Source organism: Poecilia reticulata, chromosome 13, assembly GCF_904066995.2.
Source record: "Poecilia reticulata chromosome 13, P_reticulata-male-v2, whole genome shotgun sequence".
Classification (NCBI taxonomy): Eukaryota; Metazoa; Chordata; class Actinopteri; order Cyprinodontiformes; family Poeciliidae; genus Poecilia; species Poecilia reticulata.
This window is the reverse complement of record NC_088842.1, coordinates 34,236,209-34,254,149: the sequence shown is the minus strand read 5'-3', so window position 1 is coordinate 34,254,149 and position 17,941 is coordinate 34,236,209. Positions and strand designations below refer to the sequence as shown.

Sequence of the window (17,941 nt, the reverse complement as noted above, 5' to 3'; positions counted from 1 at the left end):
AAGTCCAGAAACATCTGGAGCACCAGGGAGTTTAGAGAATCTGAAAAGTGTGGCAGATCTGCGAGCAAGAGGCTCCTCATTAGGGAAACATTTAATGCAGTTTTTAGATGGTTTTCAGTTTAGTGAATAAATCAGAGCTGAGTTTAAACTCGGTTTTCTCTCGGCGCCGTCTGAAGCCGTCGGCACCAAACCAGTCAAACTGACATCATGTTGCAGCATTAATGAGCATTTTTGTCTCTTCCTGCAGAGATGATCACATTTTCACCCATTTTGAGGCTTAAACGGTTTGAGGACCCAGCGATAAACGTCACGCGTTCAGTGAAGCGTAGAATCTGCTCTCAGTCATTAGTTCCTCCTCTTCCTCCTGGTTCCCAGTTGGGTCCGTCGCAGCGAGCCGCCGGCCACGCCGGCCTGTAATGGCCCCGATGCCTGCAGGTTGGTCATTAACTCGCTGTTGCACAAACACTCACAGCTGAACACTTGTTGTTTCTCCTGATTAAATCCTCTCTTGTGTTTGTAGGACAGATGAAGGAAGAACCAGGAACTTCGCTGAGCCTTTACTTCCTGTCTGAAGAGCAGCTCCTCGTTTTGTCTAATTAGCTTCATGGTTTCTCTTAATATCCACTTCAAGTTCCAGCTGCTCATTTGTCTCATTATTTCTGAAAAAACATCTAACGAAGTTTCCTCCTGCTTCAGTCCGGTCGACCCGGTTCTACTGGACCCAGAACATCTGCTCCACCTCCAGCTGCTCTGAGTCAAACCAACCTGTTCCCCTCCTGGCCTGTGGGGGCGCTGCACCCAGAACCACTGAAGGAAACGACACAAAAACCTCTGAAGACGCTGAGAGCAACTTCCTTCTTCACCAGATGGAAACAAGATGGAGGATTTTAGCGGCTGGAGGATTTCTCTTTAGGCTAAAGACCAGGAGCCATTTCTGCTGCTAGCGCTAGGCTAGCATGTTAGCTTTGGTTGGATTTACCCACCAAAATGGATCCTCTCAACGCCTTGGGGTTCCCCTGGAGGAGCTGGAAGAAGTGGCTGGGGAAAAGGGAAGTCTGGGCCTCCCTTCTGAAGCTGCTCCCCCGCGACCCGACCCCGGATAAGCGGCAGAAAATTGATGTATTTACCCAGAATGCCCTGCGCTGTAGTCCACTTCCTGCTTTTGGAGAGGTCTGTGGTCCGCTTAGCGTTCACATTTGCATTCAAGTTCACTTCAGCTGACCCCAGACCGAGGTTTGTCGGCGGACCAGAGTTCGATTAGCGTTCACGCCTCACCATCCGAACTGGACTTTCTAGGTAAACGGACTGGAGTTGGATTAAGCCGAACTGAACTGGGCTGGTGAACCCTTAACGTGTCCACAAGTAGAAACTACTCATCATCCTCACATTGTAAAACATGACTCTGACCTGAGTTCAGATTATCAGGTCATAAATTTAGGCGTCATCTGCATAACAACTGACCTTTTGGTTAAAAAACATTAGAGAGCTCAAGACGGAGCCTGGGGGAACACCATGGTTTGAGATTCTTGATCCAGAATAAAAACTGAACATACCTGTTACTCAAGAATAACTAAACCAGTTAAAGAATCTGGTTTATACCCACAAAGTCTCACTTTCACTTTTGGTGACCTTTTTGTGAAAGGTCACCAAAACCTGATCGCTGCTTCTGGACTCTGACTGGTTGGGAAATGAAGAAATCGTTTCTAATTGTCGCAGATCACAACATTCTGTTCTCACTCTTTTTGTCACAACCGGTTTTGACTGAAAAGTGATTTTGTGTTTGGTCAGAATTTTATTGGTTTGTTTTTCGTGTGGAAACGATCCTGTGTGACCTCTGACCTCTACAGAAACCAGCATGTTGGGTGTTGGAGGAACAGGGTCATTAAAACAGGACACAGATGAAGTGCACATCTGTCGGACCAGAACCTTGAACTCCCTCTCCTCGGTTCTGGTCCGACGCGGCGTCCGGCCGTCCCATGATGCTCTTCGCTTGTTCATGACCTCCTAACAGCCGTTCCTCTTCCGTGAGCGCCGAGTTCATGAACCCGAAGCTGGAACACCGTGGCGCGTTTCTGCAGCGGGGCTCGGCCCGGTGGGTCGGCCCGGTGCGTCGGCCCGGTGGGTCGGCCCGGTGGGTCGGCCCGGTGGCTCGGCCCAGTGGGTCGGTGCGTCGGCCCGGTGGGTCGGCCCGGTGCCGGTGGGTCGGCCAGGTGCGTCGGCCCGGTGGGTCGGCCCGGTGGGTCGGCCCGGAGCGTCAGCCCGGTGGGTCGGCCCGGTGGGTCGGCCCGGTGGGTCGGCCCGGTGGGTCGGCCCGGTGGCTCGGCCCAGTGGGTCGGTGCGTCGGCCCGGTGGGTCGGCCCGGTGCCGGTGGGTCGGCCAGGTGCGTCGGCCCGGTGGGTCGGCCCGGTGGCTCGGCCCAGTGGGTCGGTGCGTCGGCCCGGTGGGTCGGCCCGGTGCCGGTGGGTCGGCCCGGTGGGTCGGCCCGGTGGGTCGGTGCGTCGGCCCGGTGGGTCGGCCAGGTGCGTCGGCCCGGTGGGTCGGCCCGGTGGCTCGGCCCAGTGGGTCGGTGCGTCGGCCCGGTGGGTCGGCCCGGTGCCGGTGGGTCGGCCCGGTGGGTCGGCCCGGTGGGTCGGCCAGGTGCGTCGGCCCGGTGGGTCGGCCCGGTGGGTCGGCCCGGTGGGTCGGCCCGGTGGGTCGGCCCGGTGGGTCGGCCAGGTGCGTCGGCCTGGTGGGTCGGCCCGGTGGGTCGGTGCGTCGGCCCGGTGGGTCGGCCAGGTGCGTCGGCCCGGTGGGTCGGCCCGGTGGCTCGGCCCAGTGGGTCGGTGCGTCGGCCCGGTGGGTCGGCCCGGTGCCGGTGGGTCGGCCCGGTGGGTCGGCCCGGTGGGTCGGCCAGGTGCGTCGGCCCGGTGGGTCGGCCCGGTGGGTCGGCCCGGTGGGTCGGCCAGGTGCGTCGGCCCGGTGGGTCGGCCCGGTGGGTCGGCCAGGTGCGTCGGCCCGGTGGGTCGGCCCGGTGGGTCGGTGCGTCGGCCCGGTGGGTCGGCCAGGTGCGTCGGCCCGGTGGGTCGGCCCGGTGGCTCGGCCCAGTGGGTCGGTGCGTCGGCCCGGTGGGTCGGCCCGGTGGGTCGGCCCGGTGGGTCGGCCCGGTGCCGGTGGGTCGGCCCGGTGCGTCGGCCCGGTGCGTCGGCCCGGTGCCGGTGGGTCGCCCCGGTGGGTCGGCCCGGTGCCGGTGGGTCGGCCCGGTGGGTTGGCCCGGTGCGTCGGCCCGGTGCCGGTGGGTCGGCCCGGTGCGTCGGCCCGGTGGGTCGGCCCGGTGCGTCGGCCTGGTGGGTCGGCCCGGTGCCGGTGGGTCGGCCCGGTGCCGGTGGGTCGGCCCGGTGGGTCGGCCCGGTGGGTCGGCCCGGTGGGTCGGCCCGGTGCGTCTTCTGGACCCTGCAGGCTGAAGTTGTTGGCTTTACTTGAAAATGTCCTGCGTGTCTCTTTGCTCCCAGCTGCCCTGAACTCATCAAGGCTGTAATCATCTTTAACGAGGTGAATCTGTGGGAGCTTCAGTGATGGATCAGCTCCTGCTGCTACAGCAAACACTAATCAACCTCGGCGCTGCGAGAACAAACATCTCTGCTGTTTGTTTGACTGTGAGCTGTGTTTAAACGATTTATCAGCTTCTATCTGGAAACAACAGACTGAAGAGGCCATCACAGAGAACATCAGGGGTCCCCAAACTACGGCCCGCGGGCCGGATCCGGCCCGCCTCCACATTTGGTCTGGCCCCCTGAACAATACCAGAGAGCATTTAGATTATTTTTCATTTACCGTATTTTCTGGACTATAAGCGGCTTATATGAAGATTTTTCTTCCACCACCAGGGGGCTCTGTAGCAGGAAGGGAATCATTGGAAGTCAAAACTGGAAATAAAAGAAGAAGAAAGCGCCCATTAAAACGGAACTAGGTTTTAATAGGGAATTGAAATTTGAGAATGTCGTTGATCAGTTAAACAGCATTGAGGGGAAAAAGAAGATTTTTCGTTTTTTTAAATAACACTGGGATCATTATGAGAATTAGAGGTATAGATATTAGGATCCAGTAGGTGGCAGTAGAGCAACAATAATGGATGCAAGCTGCAGTTGAAATCTAAAGAAGAAGCAGAAGAAGACGAAAGCGCCCATTTTCTTTTAGCTCATGCTAGCAGCAACACGAAGGATCAGCACTTTTACTGTTAGAGTTCGGAAACTAATCAGTTCAGATAAATCTAAACTTGGCAACTTTTTCTTTTTCAACCGTAATAAATGTGATATTAATTGACCTGTTATGACTCAAACGTTGGCTGCCCGCCCCTCTGCTGCTGCTGCATCGCTGTGGCAAACCTGTAGCAGCAGAGATATCTGAGGCTTATAGTCCGGAAAATACGGTATTTATTTCATAAATAGTGTTATTTCCTGGATTTTTTTCTGTGAAGAACCCAGAGAGGGTTATTTGAATGTGCTTTCTGGAAAACAATATATTTTTACATTGAGTCTCTCCTGCAATCGTCACACTGTTTCTGTTACAAACTGACTCCGGCCCCCAGCAGAGAAAAGTTTTGTGACCCTCACAGGAAAAGGTTTGGGGACCCCTGGCGTACATCCATCCTGCTGACCTTCCCCCCGAAAGGTTTGGCGCAAATCAGGCAAATGTTTCAGATTTTAAAGCTTTTCCTGAATCACAAAGAGGAAATTTTAACATCCAAACTTCTGCTGGATCCTGATTTTCCCATAAGACTCATTTGTCAACTGCACCAAGATTTAGTTTTTATGGACAAGAGAAACATCTTTGGAAACGTTGGGCACTGCTAGCTGAAGATGTAGCTACGCTAACTCTGAAGTTATAAACATTAGAGCTGAAACCCGATTCCAATATTATACGTCACAAAAACATGTCGAAACTTGTGATTACACAACGAACAACACAGTTTGTGATTCTTAGTAACAGACATTTGACTCATGGTTTCAGTTTTATAGTTGCTGAGTATTGCTAACTGTTGCTAATTTTTATTTTTTGTGTTTCTTCTTATTTTTGGCTAATATTTTACTTTTATAAAATACGTGTTAAAAAAAGAGAACATGAAGAAAAGAAATGGAACTGCTGCAAAACAAATGTCAAAATAAGAGCACTGATATAAATGCCAAACTACTTGAAGAATATTTAATAACTAAAACTTCAACACCGATGTCAAACTTTATTCAGCTGAAAACATTAACGTAACTTAAAAAGAAACCTGTGTAGAGGCTAATTGCGCCAAGTATTTTTAAATTTAGCAAAAGCACTAAAGTGAAAATTAGCTTTGCTATTACTAGAGGAGCTCATTTTTAGCATAGCGTTTTATAATTTATCCTATAAAATCTATTCAGCGGAAGCTGGGTGTGCTAAATGTTGTCAAAATTAGCAAATTTACAAAGCTAAAAATTAGTGCCGCTAATATTAGCAGAGCTAATTTTTAGCTTAGTTTTTTATAATTTATCCAGTGAAATGCATTGAGCGGAAGCTAAATGAGGTAAACGTTTTCATAGTTAGCTAAAATGTTAAGCTAAAACTTAGTTCCCCTATTATTAGCAGAGCTAGTTTTTTTTAGCTCAGATATTTATAATTAATACAGAAAAAAAATATGTAGGGTAAGCTAAGTGTGTTAAACATTGTCAAAGTTTGCAAAAACACGAGTGCCAAATTAAAAATTAGCTCCGCTAGTGGCGCATTAGCGGAATCGAGCCGAAACACAACAGCCTTTCCTTCTCGCCAACATCAGTGAATTCTGTGAACTTTCGTGTTTTTTGTGGACTCCATTTTCTTCCACATGCCCCCGCAACGTCCCTCAGAGCTGCGGGAACGTTAAACTCCAACAGGAGGACACCCCCCCGTCGCCTCACCTGGTAACCATGGCGAAATGTCTGGTTGCCTAGCAACGTCCTGGATCTGCCTGCAGCCGTGTCCGGAAGATAAACCGCAGCGGACACGTCGAGCGTCACGCCCGTCCCGCCATGTTACCGCGGGAGACCGCAGCCTCCTGTTCTGGCAGCTGATTGGTTCAGGCTGCCAGTGAGTCAGACTCGCACCGACCTGCTGGACAATAAGGTTCCACTTTTTATCTTCTCTTAAAAGAAAACGCTCACCTGTAAAACTAGCAGATGTAACATAACTATATAACACCGTGTTGCTGTGTATAAACACCAAATATTAACACGCATTAATGCTACAGAAGCTAAGCTAACGTCTACAGTCTTTCTGATACTCAAGAAGCATTGATGTTTTTGTGGCCTCCAGCTGTGAATTAAGAATGATACGGTGGTTGATGCAGATTCATTTTAATTTGTGTAAAAGTATTACTGACATTTTTTTTTTCTTAGAATGGAAAAGTAAAGCACAAAATATTTTCATCTTTTTACAATTAAGATTTCATAATGAGAGCCGCGTTTATTCAGACTTTTACTGAAAAGTTGCCTTTGCTGCGTCACACTGCAGCCTGAAGTGACCAATTTGACGTAATGCGACCTGAATCCGATCTTTTCATGGCGGTGTGAGCAGCGCAGGTCGGATTCTTTAAGAATGTGACCCATATCCGATACTATCCGATTCAAATGCGACCGTAACGTCCAGGCCGCGTTTATCTGAACAAATCTCACTAAGAAAAACAAACATGACGGATTATATGAGGATTAAGTTGTTAATTTGCTGCTCCGGTTGGACAACAACTTCATATGTGTAAGCTAAGCTACACCGTTAGCCTCCATGTTTACTTCCGCAAACTCTGAGCTCTTCTTCTTCTTCTTCTTCTCATGGCGGTTGGCAGAACGCTGAGAACGCTGACGCTATGGCGCCCTCTACTGCGCATGCGGGACACTTCAGGTCGCATTCACTGGCAGTGTGAACGGCCCCAAATGAGCTTTTACTGACTTTATGAAGGCATTTTGAAAGATCCTGCTTTTGTAACTGATGATCAATTTATTACTTTGAGCCCAAAACAAATAATTTTCTTCCTTTTAATGTGGCAAAATTCTTTTTCTGCTGTTTGATTTCTTGCACAAAAACATTAAAATTAGACTTTATTTGCTTGATTTTAGCTTAATTTCCTAAATAATCTTGAATCTGAGCTCCGTGTTCATAGAGCTGATATTGAGCTGCTCAATCGGCCACATTGGGATAAATACTTTTCCACTATTTTAAAATCTAATTTACACCGTTAGTGAGAGACTTCCTGAGGTTCAGTGAATGCATCATCTTTGGTAAACAGATCTGACATATCCTGGATGTCCTCTGATGAAATGAGTCAGAAAATAAAAGCATCAGCTGAAATGTTTTGATTGAAGCTCAGGGATGCAGAAGGAACCCGGTTTATCTCCGGATGTCACCGTTGGACACCGTCTGCCCATAATCAACACGTTAATATGTGTGAAACGCTCCCTTAATGGGTTCAAAGGTCAAGCCCGAGTGTTGTCGACGGGAGGCTGCGCGTCCAGCCGAGGTCCATAGAGGACGGGCCAATCAGACGCCCGGCTGGAGGCGCCGTGCCCGTCAGTCCGGACTAATCGATGAGCGGAGACTCAGCGGGCGAGTGTCGGTCAAACGCAGACACGCTCACCCGAACCGAGTCACCGAACCGAGTCACCTCGCCATCCATGATTAGCCCGTTAGCTCAACGCCGCGTGACGCCCAGCGGGATTCTGGGTAAGGCTGCTTATACGAGGCGACGGGGAAAACATGTTGTCACGACGGGATGGAAACAAGGAAGAAGAGACGGAAAATAAAAATAAGAGAACAGAGAGAACAGAAGGAGGCTGCAGAGGAGAAAACTGACGGAAATCTGGGAAAAGTTATTTTTAGTCACTTCATCAGACAAAATGATGAAAGTGACAAAATGAAACCAGTAACAGAATGGAACCAGTGACTGGTTCCATTCTGTTACTGGTTCCATGAGGAACCAGTAACAAAATGGAACCAGTGACAGAATGGAACCAGTAACAAAATGGAACCAGTAACAGAATGGAACCAGTGACAGAATGGAACCAGTAACAGAATGGAACCAGTAACAGAATGGAACCAGTCACTGGTTCCTAATGGAAAGTTAATTTCTTAAATATTCATATCAATAGAATATTTATCAGAGTGAAAAATCCTGAACAAGATAAACTGATTCATCATGTTTTCATTATTTTTCACTCTGGATGTTTGTTCCAGGTCAGGAACGTCAGAACTTTGTGACATTAAAGACCTGATGGTCCAGTCGACCCGGTTCTACTGGAACCAGAACATCTGCTCCTCCTCCAGCTGCTCTGAGTCAAACCAACCTGTTCCCCTCCTGGCCTGTGGGGGCGCTGCACCAAGAACCACTGAAGGAAACGACACAAAAACCTCTGAAGACACTGAGAGCAACTTCCTGTTTCACCAGATGGAAACAAGATGGAGGATTTTAGCGGTTGGAGGATTTCTCTTTAGGCTATCACTAGGCTAACATGTTAGCTTTGGTTGTGTTTACCCAGAATGCCCTGCTCTGCAGTCCACTTCCTGCTTTTGGAGCGGTGTCTGGTCCGCTTGGTGTTCACATTCAAACCGAACCCAGACTGAGGTTTGGATTACCAGAGGTCAAAGGTCAGTTAGCGTTCACACCTGCAGTCGGGTCAAAGCGGCTGAACAGAGCTGAGGAACGGACCGATGTTCTTGTCTCCAGTTTGCTGAAGCAGCTTGACGCCCGAACATCTCGTTTTTCTCTCCTGTGATTCTCACGGAGGCGCCGATGAGCGACGAGCCGCGGCTCGCATGTCCGGACATGAAAATGGAGGTTGGTGGTTTGGCTCTGGAGCAGCAGGAAAAATGAATGGAATGTCTTAGTTTCCGTGAAGTTTTTTATTATTTGTCGTTATTTTCTATCCCTCTGGCAGCAGGAGAGATTAGCTGATTTGTTCTGTTGGTTTCTAAAGACGCGAACGTCTTGAGGTCACCGTAACAAAGCCGTGCAGCACCTGTCAGCTCGTCACCGTGGAAACAAAGGGAGGCTGTAACTGAGGAACCACCTGAGAGCCTGAGATAACACACACACACACACACACATACACACTCACACACACACACATACACACTCACACACACACACATACACACACACACACTCACTCAACTGATAACATTTTAATCAGGATTCAATTATTTCCAATTTCTTCCACTTTGCCGTCGGGTCGCTTCCTGTTTATTCATCAGAACTCGTTTCGTCCCGTTGGGTTTCTGTCGGATCGCTCGGGAAAATGGTGGTTATGAAGCTCCTTCTGCTGGGAAGCAGGAACGTTCCCAGCAGAAACTGCTTCCCAGATCCAGAATCAGTCTCACGCTCCAGAACCAGAATCAGTCTGGTTCTGGAGCGTGAGACGCTCCAGAACCAGAGCGATCGGACTTTTTTAAACGAGATGAAAAGCTTTGGACAGAAAAACACCTGCAGTCTGATTTCATGTCGGCTTTTAGAAAACGGTGACAGACTCACGACGAGCGAAGGACGGCGCAGTGGGTTGGACGTCTGTCAGGAGATGAAATCATCCGGAGGAGGAAAAACGTTGTTTCAGAAAAACAGAAACTCGGTTTTTCATTCTGGACGTAAAAAAGCAGCGACAAGCTGCGACTCTAACATTTCTGCTGTGGAAAATAATCCACAAGTTTCTCCCGATTTATCTCATCTGTCAGTCGACATTTTGAATTGAAATTGTTGCTCAGGTGTTTTTATGACCCCTGACCTCCATTTCATCTGTAAAACTCTGAAAAGGTAAAACGATGAACCAGCCAATGAAAAGAGAGCCAGGTGAGGAGCGAACCAGGTGGCGGAACAGAAAGTCCAGAACTGAAGTAACCCGGTTTCAGGGGGAAAACCCTTGGACTGGTCCGCCGCCTGGGGATTGGCTGCTCAGTGACCAATCAGAGACAGAAAATAAACACAAACATAGTTAGCAAGGAAGCAGAAATCTGTGCATCAACAGCGACACAATAAGCTGATAGTGGAGCTCATGTTTTTGTTTAGTGCTTTTGAAAACATTTAGCGCGCTTAGCTTCCTCTAAATTAATTCTTTGGCATAAATTCTGAAGCACTAAGCTAAAATTAGCTCTGCTAATATTAGCTTAGCACCTTTCCAAACTGTGAAAATGTTTAGCATATTTGCCGTCACCTAAGTACATTTCTCCTGATAAATTCTGAAGCGCTAAAAATTAGCTGAGTCATTAATAGCAGAGCTAATTTTTTACGCTTCTGCTAACTTTGCAAACCTTTAATTAGCTTCCATTAAATACATGTTGGTGGATAAACGCTAACTGCTTATTTATTCGGATGTTTTGTAAACTTTCAGTTGAATAAAGTTTGTGTTTTGATTATTGGCTGTTAAAAACTCTTCAGGTGGTCACACAGTTATTTACGCTCTTATTTTGAAGTAGGTGAAGTTCCATTTCCTCCCCACGTTCAAACTTTCAGGAACAAATAAAACCAACAGTAGAGAACAAGACGTGAACATAACAACATCATCGTTATAGAACATGTAAATTATAACGTCAACATTAAATGCTTAAAGATTTTATGGTCTTTATTTTATACAGTCATAACTGAAGATGAGAAAATTGAGAAATTACTACTATTTTATTTATGAAGCACTTTAAAACATCAACAGTTGTGACAAACTGCTTTACAAACATTTAAAATATGAGGACAAAAGACATTAAAACCAATAAAATTAGCTTTTTGTTGCAGATGTTTGAAGGTGTGAATATGACAGTTAGCATGTTAATGTTGAAGCTTTAGCATTAGCTTCAGCTAGATACCTTGTTGGTGTAGCGCTTTATAGTTAGCGGAACTAATGTTTGTGATTAGCGCTTCAGGGCTACTGCAGCTAGCTTCTGGTATTAGCATGAAATGTAGCCCAGTTTAATAAATAAGTTCTTACTTTTGTAGCTCCGTAAGCCGGTGGAGGAGCTGCTAGCTAGTAAAGCTGAACATGTTCAAACCCCCCGGGGGTTTTTCTGCACAGAGCTGCAGGTTCTCCGTGTGTGGATGGTTCTCTGGTTACTCCCCTGTCCGGGGGGTCGCCATCACTTTGGGATAACGACCTGCTGATGACGCTCAGATGCTTCCATAATGAGAGCCGCCTGAATCCACAACCCCCCCACTGCTACCCCCCCACTGCTGCCACCCCCCCACTGCTAACACCCCCACTGCTAACACCCCCACTGCTAACACCCCCCACTGCTACCCCCCACTGCTACCACCCCCCTACTACCACCCCCATTGCTGCCACTCCCCCAGTGCTATCACCCACCACTACCACCCCCCACTGCTGCCACCCCCCAGTGCTACCACCCCCCCTGCTACCCCCCCCAGTGCTAACACCCCTCCCTGTTAGCTAAACCCACTTAGCGCCCTGAGTGTTTGCAGATCTCCAGTCGTTTGAACTCAGTGTTTGCTCTCTCTCTCTGTTCCCCATTAGAGGTTAATGAAACTCGACTCTCTTTCTGTTCAAACAGGAAAACCTGCTGCTGTTTCCACACAAACACTCCCAGTGCTGCAGCAGCAATTCTGGCTTAAAGGGCCAGTGTCATGTAAAATCTACTTTAAGCTATACATCATGTTGTCATGTTATTGTTGTTGAGAAATCCTTTAATCTCCATGGCAACCATTGAGCTGGATGGACCCAGCCCCGCCTTGAAGGTGCAGCTCCTCCCCTGCTCAGCTCCTTCAGACTAGCCGGCAGCAATTAGCAACCAGCTGAGCTCATTATAGCAGCTGCTGCTCAGAGCAACGCTGGTAAAAACGTTAAAGGGTTAATAGAGGAGCCACGTTGGGACGACTCCCTGGAGGCGGAGCTTCAGGAAGAGTAGGAGTTTTTAAAGAGACAGAGGCCCAATTTCAAAGACCTAAATTACAAAATGTAATTTCTTTAAGTCGTATTTGATTTATAAAGCATTTCAATAGTAACTCAGTCAGCAGAGTTCCCTGATGAATCCATGAAATGATTCTGTGGCTGGAAAACGTGATGCCCCTTTGACCCCTGACCTGGTTTTGGTTCAGATTAAAGGAGGCGGAGCCACCAAACTGATTGACGTCGTTCTTTATTGGACAATTACAATAATTACTCAGGCAAGACTGCTGATTGGTCGGTTCAGCCACCCCTGGAGGTGATTGGTCGTTTGGTCCCAAGGGGTGTGGCCTCAGCTGGGAACACAGGAACAGGAACCAGTTAGAAACGAGGCTCACAGGATGTTAGCATGGCTTCAACAGGAAGTCAGTTACCTGCTTCCTGCTTCAACAGGAAGTCAGTTACCTGCTTCCTGCTTCAACAGGAAGTTAGTTACCTGCTTCCTGCTTCAACAGGAAGTTAGTTACCTGCTTCCTGCTTCAACAGGAAGTCAGTTACCTGCTTCAACAGGAAGTCAGTTACCTGCTTCAACAGGAAGTCAGTTACCTGCTTCAACAGGAAGTCAGTTACCTGTTTCCTGCTTCAACAGGAAGTCAGTTACCTGCTTCAACAGGAAGTCAGTTACCTGCTTCAACAGGAAGTCAGTTACCTGTTTCCTGCTTCAACAGGAAGTCAGTTACCTGCTTCAACAGGAAGTCAGTTACCTGCTTCAACAGGAAGTCAGTTACCTGCTTCCTGCTTCAACAGGAAGTCAGTTACCTGCTTCAACAGGAAGTCAGTTACCTGTTTCCTGCTTCAACAGGAAGTCAGTTACCTGCTTCAACAGGAAGTCAGTTACCTGCTTCAACAGGAAGTCAGTTACCTGCTACCTGCTTCAACAGGAAGTCAGGCCCTTCCAGTAGAAGTTCTTGCAGCCGGCTTTGCGTTCGCGGGCCGTGGTTTCCACGGACCGCTCCAGGTTCAGTCTGGACCCGGTTCCTCTGGAAGCCGCCTCCGGATCGTCCTGCTGGGCCTCGACCTCCGACCTCGACATCTGGGCCAGCAGGTCCTCCACGGCCCGCTTGGACCAGTCCTGCAGAACCGGACAGAACCGGAACCACGTGGTCGGTCAGCTGCAGCCCGACTGGAATAATTTGAGGAACATTTGACGTTTGCTTCTGACCAACTGACTGGACCAGAACTTTGCCTTCAAACTGAGAAAATATTTTTATCCAAGATTCAAACATGGAAAGAAAAACAATGAAAGCATGAAAACTAAAGAAATAAATAACAAAAACAATGAAAGCATGAAAACGCAGTGAAACCTTCCAGACATCAGAGCTTCGATCAGGAAAACAACATATTTAAAAAACATTTTTAAATTAACTGTTTAAATCAGTTCTTGTCTTTTTTTTAGTATAAATGTTTAGATTTAGTTACACATTGAAATTAATCATAGTTGTAAATCAGATGTTTTGAATCTCTTCCATCAAAACGCTGCAGATGATGGAGGATTTATTTATTTTCAGCCTCGGAATCAATATGAAATATTTGATTCATTTTGATCAATAATCATCGTACAGCCAGTCAGTCAGTGTTTTACCAAATGAACGCAGAACAGCAGCCATTTAAATTGATTGGTTGAATCTGGAGTTCCTCAGGGTTCCGTCCTCGGGCCTCTAAAGGTTCTCGTCCATTAAAGCAAATTTAAATCTGGATTTGAACATTTAGAGATGAAGGTTCAAACACAAGCGGCCAATCAGGAGCTGCACTGGTTTCTTTCATCCGATTGGTGGAAAAGAAGCAGCTGAAACCAGTAACTGGAACTGGAACCAGCAACTGGAACTGGAACCAGCAACTGGAACTGGAACCAGCAACTGGAACTGGAACCAGTAACTGGAACTGGGACCAGTAACTGGAAAACGTCCCGTTTTCTAAAAACGGAGCTGGTTCTCATCCTGAGGTCAAAGGTGAAGCCAGAGGTGGGTTTTACCTGCGAGAGCAGTCCGGCGCTGCGGGCTCGCTGCAGCAGCCGGTGGTGACGCAGCTCCAGGTCCAGGTTCTGGTTCTGGTTCTGGTAGGGGTCCTGGTCTCTGTCGGCCTGAGACGAAACGCCCAGGCTGAGCGCGGCCAGCGCGGCGAGGACCAAGATGGCGGGACAGCGAGCGTGATGCATACCTGCAGGAACAGGAGAAGAAGAAGGAAGTGAGCGAGGAAGAGCTGAGGAGGAAGAGGAGAAGGAGAAGGTCCTACTGGGTTCTGGTCGGGTTTCTCCTGCTGGTCCTGGTGCTGGCTCTGGTTCTGAGCTGCTGGTTCTGCTGCTGCTGCTCTTATGAGGCCTCCCCCCCCCCTGAGGGTCACGTGACTCGGTGCGGCTGATTGGCAGCTGCAGGGCGATGAAGGAACGTTAAACAGAAGTCCATTAGTCCTCTTCCTCCTCACACGGAGACAATAAAAGCAGAAGCCATCAGCCGCCGCGCCGCGTCTCCACAAAGACAACGGCAGAATGTGGGGATTAACGGAGCGTTCAGAGGGGCTTCATTAGCCCTCACTGATGTCTCCATTAAACACGGCGCAGAGACGCCCACGCTCCAGAGGCCACTTCACAGAACCTGCTGCTGGAAGTGGCATCAGGGAATCCCACACTTCCTGCTGCTGTGCCGCCGGATCCCGATCCCGATCCGGCGGCATCACGACCAGCAGATTAAAATCATCAGCACTTCAAAACACAACCGACTTTACATGGAATAAAAGGTTCAATGATGAGATTCAGATCTTCAGGATCAAACTGGATCCTGGGAGGGAAGCTGAGGTCACAACCCGCTTTTCAGTTTCACCATGTCATTCATTCATTCACTCATTCATTCATTCACTCATTCATCTGTTTTAAATTATAGTCAGCTAAACATTTAGTCTGAAGCCTAATGCTGAACTAAATATGTCCTTCCAAAATAAACATTTATAAATGTTCAGTTTGCAGCATCAAATGTACCAAGACGAAAGCTAATTAAATATTTAATTTATCTCAGAACTAAATATTTAGTTTGGAGCTAAACTTAATATGAAGTTAAATATTTAGGCTACTGCTTAATATTTTGTTTTAAAACTAAATATTATGTTTGAAACTTTATAAATGAATAAGAACATTAAATGTATGACCTCACCTTTTAGAACCTCACCTTTTAGAACCTCACCTTTAAGAACCTCATCTTTCAGAACCTCACCTTTAAGAATCCCACCTTTCAGAACCTCACCTTTAAGAACCTCACCTTTCAGAACCTCACCTTTAAGAACCTCACCTTTCAGAACCTCATCTTTCAGAACCTCACCTTTAAGAACCTCATCTTTCAGAACCTCACCTTTAAGAATCCCACCTTTCAGAACCTCACCTTTAAGAACCTCACCTTTCAGAACCTCATCTTTCAGAACCTCACCTTTCAGAACCTCATCTTTCAGAACCTCACCTTTAAGAACCTCACCTTTCAGAACCTCACCTTTAAGAATCCCACCTTTCAGAACCTCACCTTTAAGAACCTCACCTTTCAGAACCTCACCTTTCAGAACCTCACCTTTCAGAACCTCATCTTTCAGAACCTCACCTTTAAGAACCTCACCTTTAAGAACCTCACCTTTAAGAACCTCACCTTTCAGAACCTCATCTTTCAGAACCTCACCTTTAAGAACCTCACCTTTCAGAACCTCACCTTTAAGAACCTCACCTTTAAGAATCTCACCTTTAAGAATCCCACCTTTAAGAACCTCACCTTTAAGAATCCCACCTTTAAGAATCTCACCTTTAAGAGCCTCACCTTTAAGGTGTCTGCAGGAGAATCGTCCTTCACCAGATGATATCAATCAAATATCAAATTATTGTTGCCAAGAAACTTAAATTAGAATAAAGTTGTCGGAGGAAATCCATCGGATTTTTCTGATTATTTTTGCTGATTGTTGAGTTGGAGCCGTCAGTCGTCATGCAGGCTAACAGTTAGCATCGCCCTGCCCTCTGTGAAAATACAGGCAGTGGCAGCATCATGCTGTGGGGATAAGTTTGTCCAGCAGGATCAGGGAATCTGGTCAGAGTTGACAGGAAAACAACGGATGGTTTAGATCAAAGCAGATTCATGGGTTAGAGTGGCCTAGTCAAAGTCCGGGTCTTAATCCAGCCGAACTCTGTGGTAAAACCTGAAAACTGATGTTATCAGATTTTCTCCATCCAGTCTGAGGTTTTTTTGAGGTCCAATCTGTTTTACAAAGATTGGAGACGTTCAAAAAAACCTGCAGCGTTCCGACTCAAGACAGGCTTCCTGCTGATGCATGTCACACTTTTCAGATTTTCCTTGTGAAAACATTGTGAGCAGTTACCAGCTCTTCATAGATCACATCATGTGGTTCAAAGTCCGGCCAGTCAGATCATTTCTGCCCGGATGACGAACGCTTTACATTGGTTAAAGTCTAAACGGTTCATGTCCAGCATATGCGTGGTCTGCAACTGGACTGGCAAATCTGCCAGACTTTCAATTCAAACTTATTTTTGTTGATTCTGCAACAATTCAGAAAAATGAACTCAGTTCAACTGCATCTATGCCAAATGAAAATGAGTTTTAGATTCATTACGGCTGACGGCCAAAACGGACCTGTGATCTAGAACTTCTCTGATTTAAAAAAAAAACTGTTTTTGTTTGAAAACACATTTTATTGTTTATTGATTGAACAGATTCCTGCCAGAGATCGTAAAGTCGTCAAACATTTCCGTCTCCAGCGTCTTCATCATCTCTGCTAATAAACAGCACATTAACAGCAGGTGGTTGCCGTGGCGACACATTAGCAGCGAGCTGCCGTCACTAGGGACCCGCTGGCATCAACACACACACACACACACACACACACACGGACATGGAAGCTTGATGGGAGAGCGATGACATCACCGCTCCTCGCTGTGATGCGTACAGATGTTTCAGACTCTGAGTCACTCCGACATGCAGATGATTAAATGTAAAGTTTAATTCGCTGTGAAGAGAAGCGGAAGGAAACATTCAGACGAATCCAGAAAGTTTCAGATTCTCCTGAATGCAACAGAAGCTCCTCCAGGTTTTCCGTTTTTTCTCATCCCGTCGCCGCGAGAAGGCAAAAAAATCAGAAAACCGGCCAGGATTGAAACGTTCAGCTGATCCAGAACGCAGCGACGATCAGCCTGTTCACTCATTGGTGAATTATTGATAAATTATTGGTTTGTAATATATTGTTTTAATTCGTTTTCTTTTTTGTAATGTAAATTTACTAAAGTAAAGCTACTCTGAATCTGAAAAGTGTCAAAAAAAAGTTTATTTCTCATTCCCATGTTGGCGTGGTGAGACGTTCAGGTGGATTTGGTTCGTGGCGGCGTCAACAGGGCGATACCCAGAGGAGGGGCGTCCAGAAATCAAACCCGTTTCATCTTCGTGTGACGGTGCTGCTGTTTACGATTCCACGTCCGACACACGGTGAGGCAGCGACGAGTGGAAAACCGGCTCAGAATGACCAGAAATGGCTCCGCCTTCGGCTAGCATTGGGCTACGTCAACGCCGGCGATCTGCACCGACGTTCCCACACAGCAATCCGATTCCAATGTTTTCACCCCAAAGACATCTGGTCAGTTCCACGATCCGGTAGTTGTCAAATCGCAGTCTGAACGGCCATGTCGCATTTTATACGGCTTCAGTTTCTTTTTGTCCGTTTTCTCAAACCATTCATCCATTCATCCATACTTCATCGCTTCCGGTAAGAGTGAACGCTGCCGTTCATTGTTTAAGGTCTTTCAGTGATTTTGTACTTTACTTTTTACCATGTATTTAAATTTTGTGTTTTCTTTATGTTAAATAATGTAAGGTGGCCTTGAGTGTTAAGAAAGGCGCCTACAAATAAAAGGTGTTATTATTAAACCTCCAAATGGCCGTTCACCCTGGTTCTGGTTCTGCTGCAGGTTTCTTCCTTTTAACAGGGAGTTTTTCATCGCCACTGTCGCCCCCTGCTGGTCAGGAGGACTGAATGCTGCAAGCCAGAAACTCTGGGCTCTGCTGGGG

General features: G+C 47.4%; 1 pseudogene across 1 annotated transcript; it reads right to left on the bottom strand.

Moving 5' to 3' along the window:
- Positions 1-12,078: 12,078 nt before the first annotated feature.
- LOC103475319 (uncharacterized) lies at positions 12,079-14,320 on the bottom strand (annotated as a pseudogene). Its single transcript, XR_014090566.1, has 4 exons — positions 14,136-14,320; positions 13,876-14,060; positions 12,766-12,975; positions 12,079-12,199 (listed from the first exon to the last, which is right to left on the bottom strand). The product of XR_014090566.1 is annotated as an uncharacterized LOC103475319 (transcript).
- Positions 14,321-17,941: the final 3,621 nt, after the last annotated feature.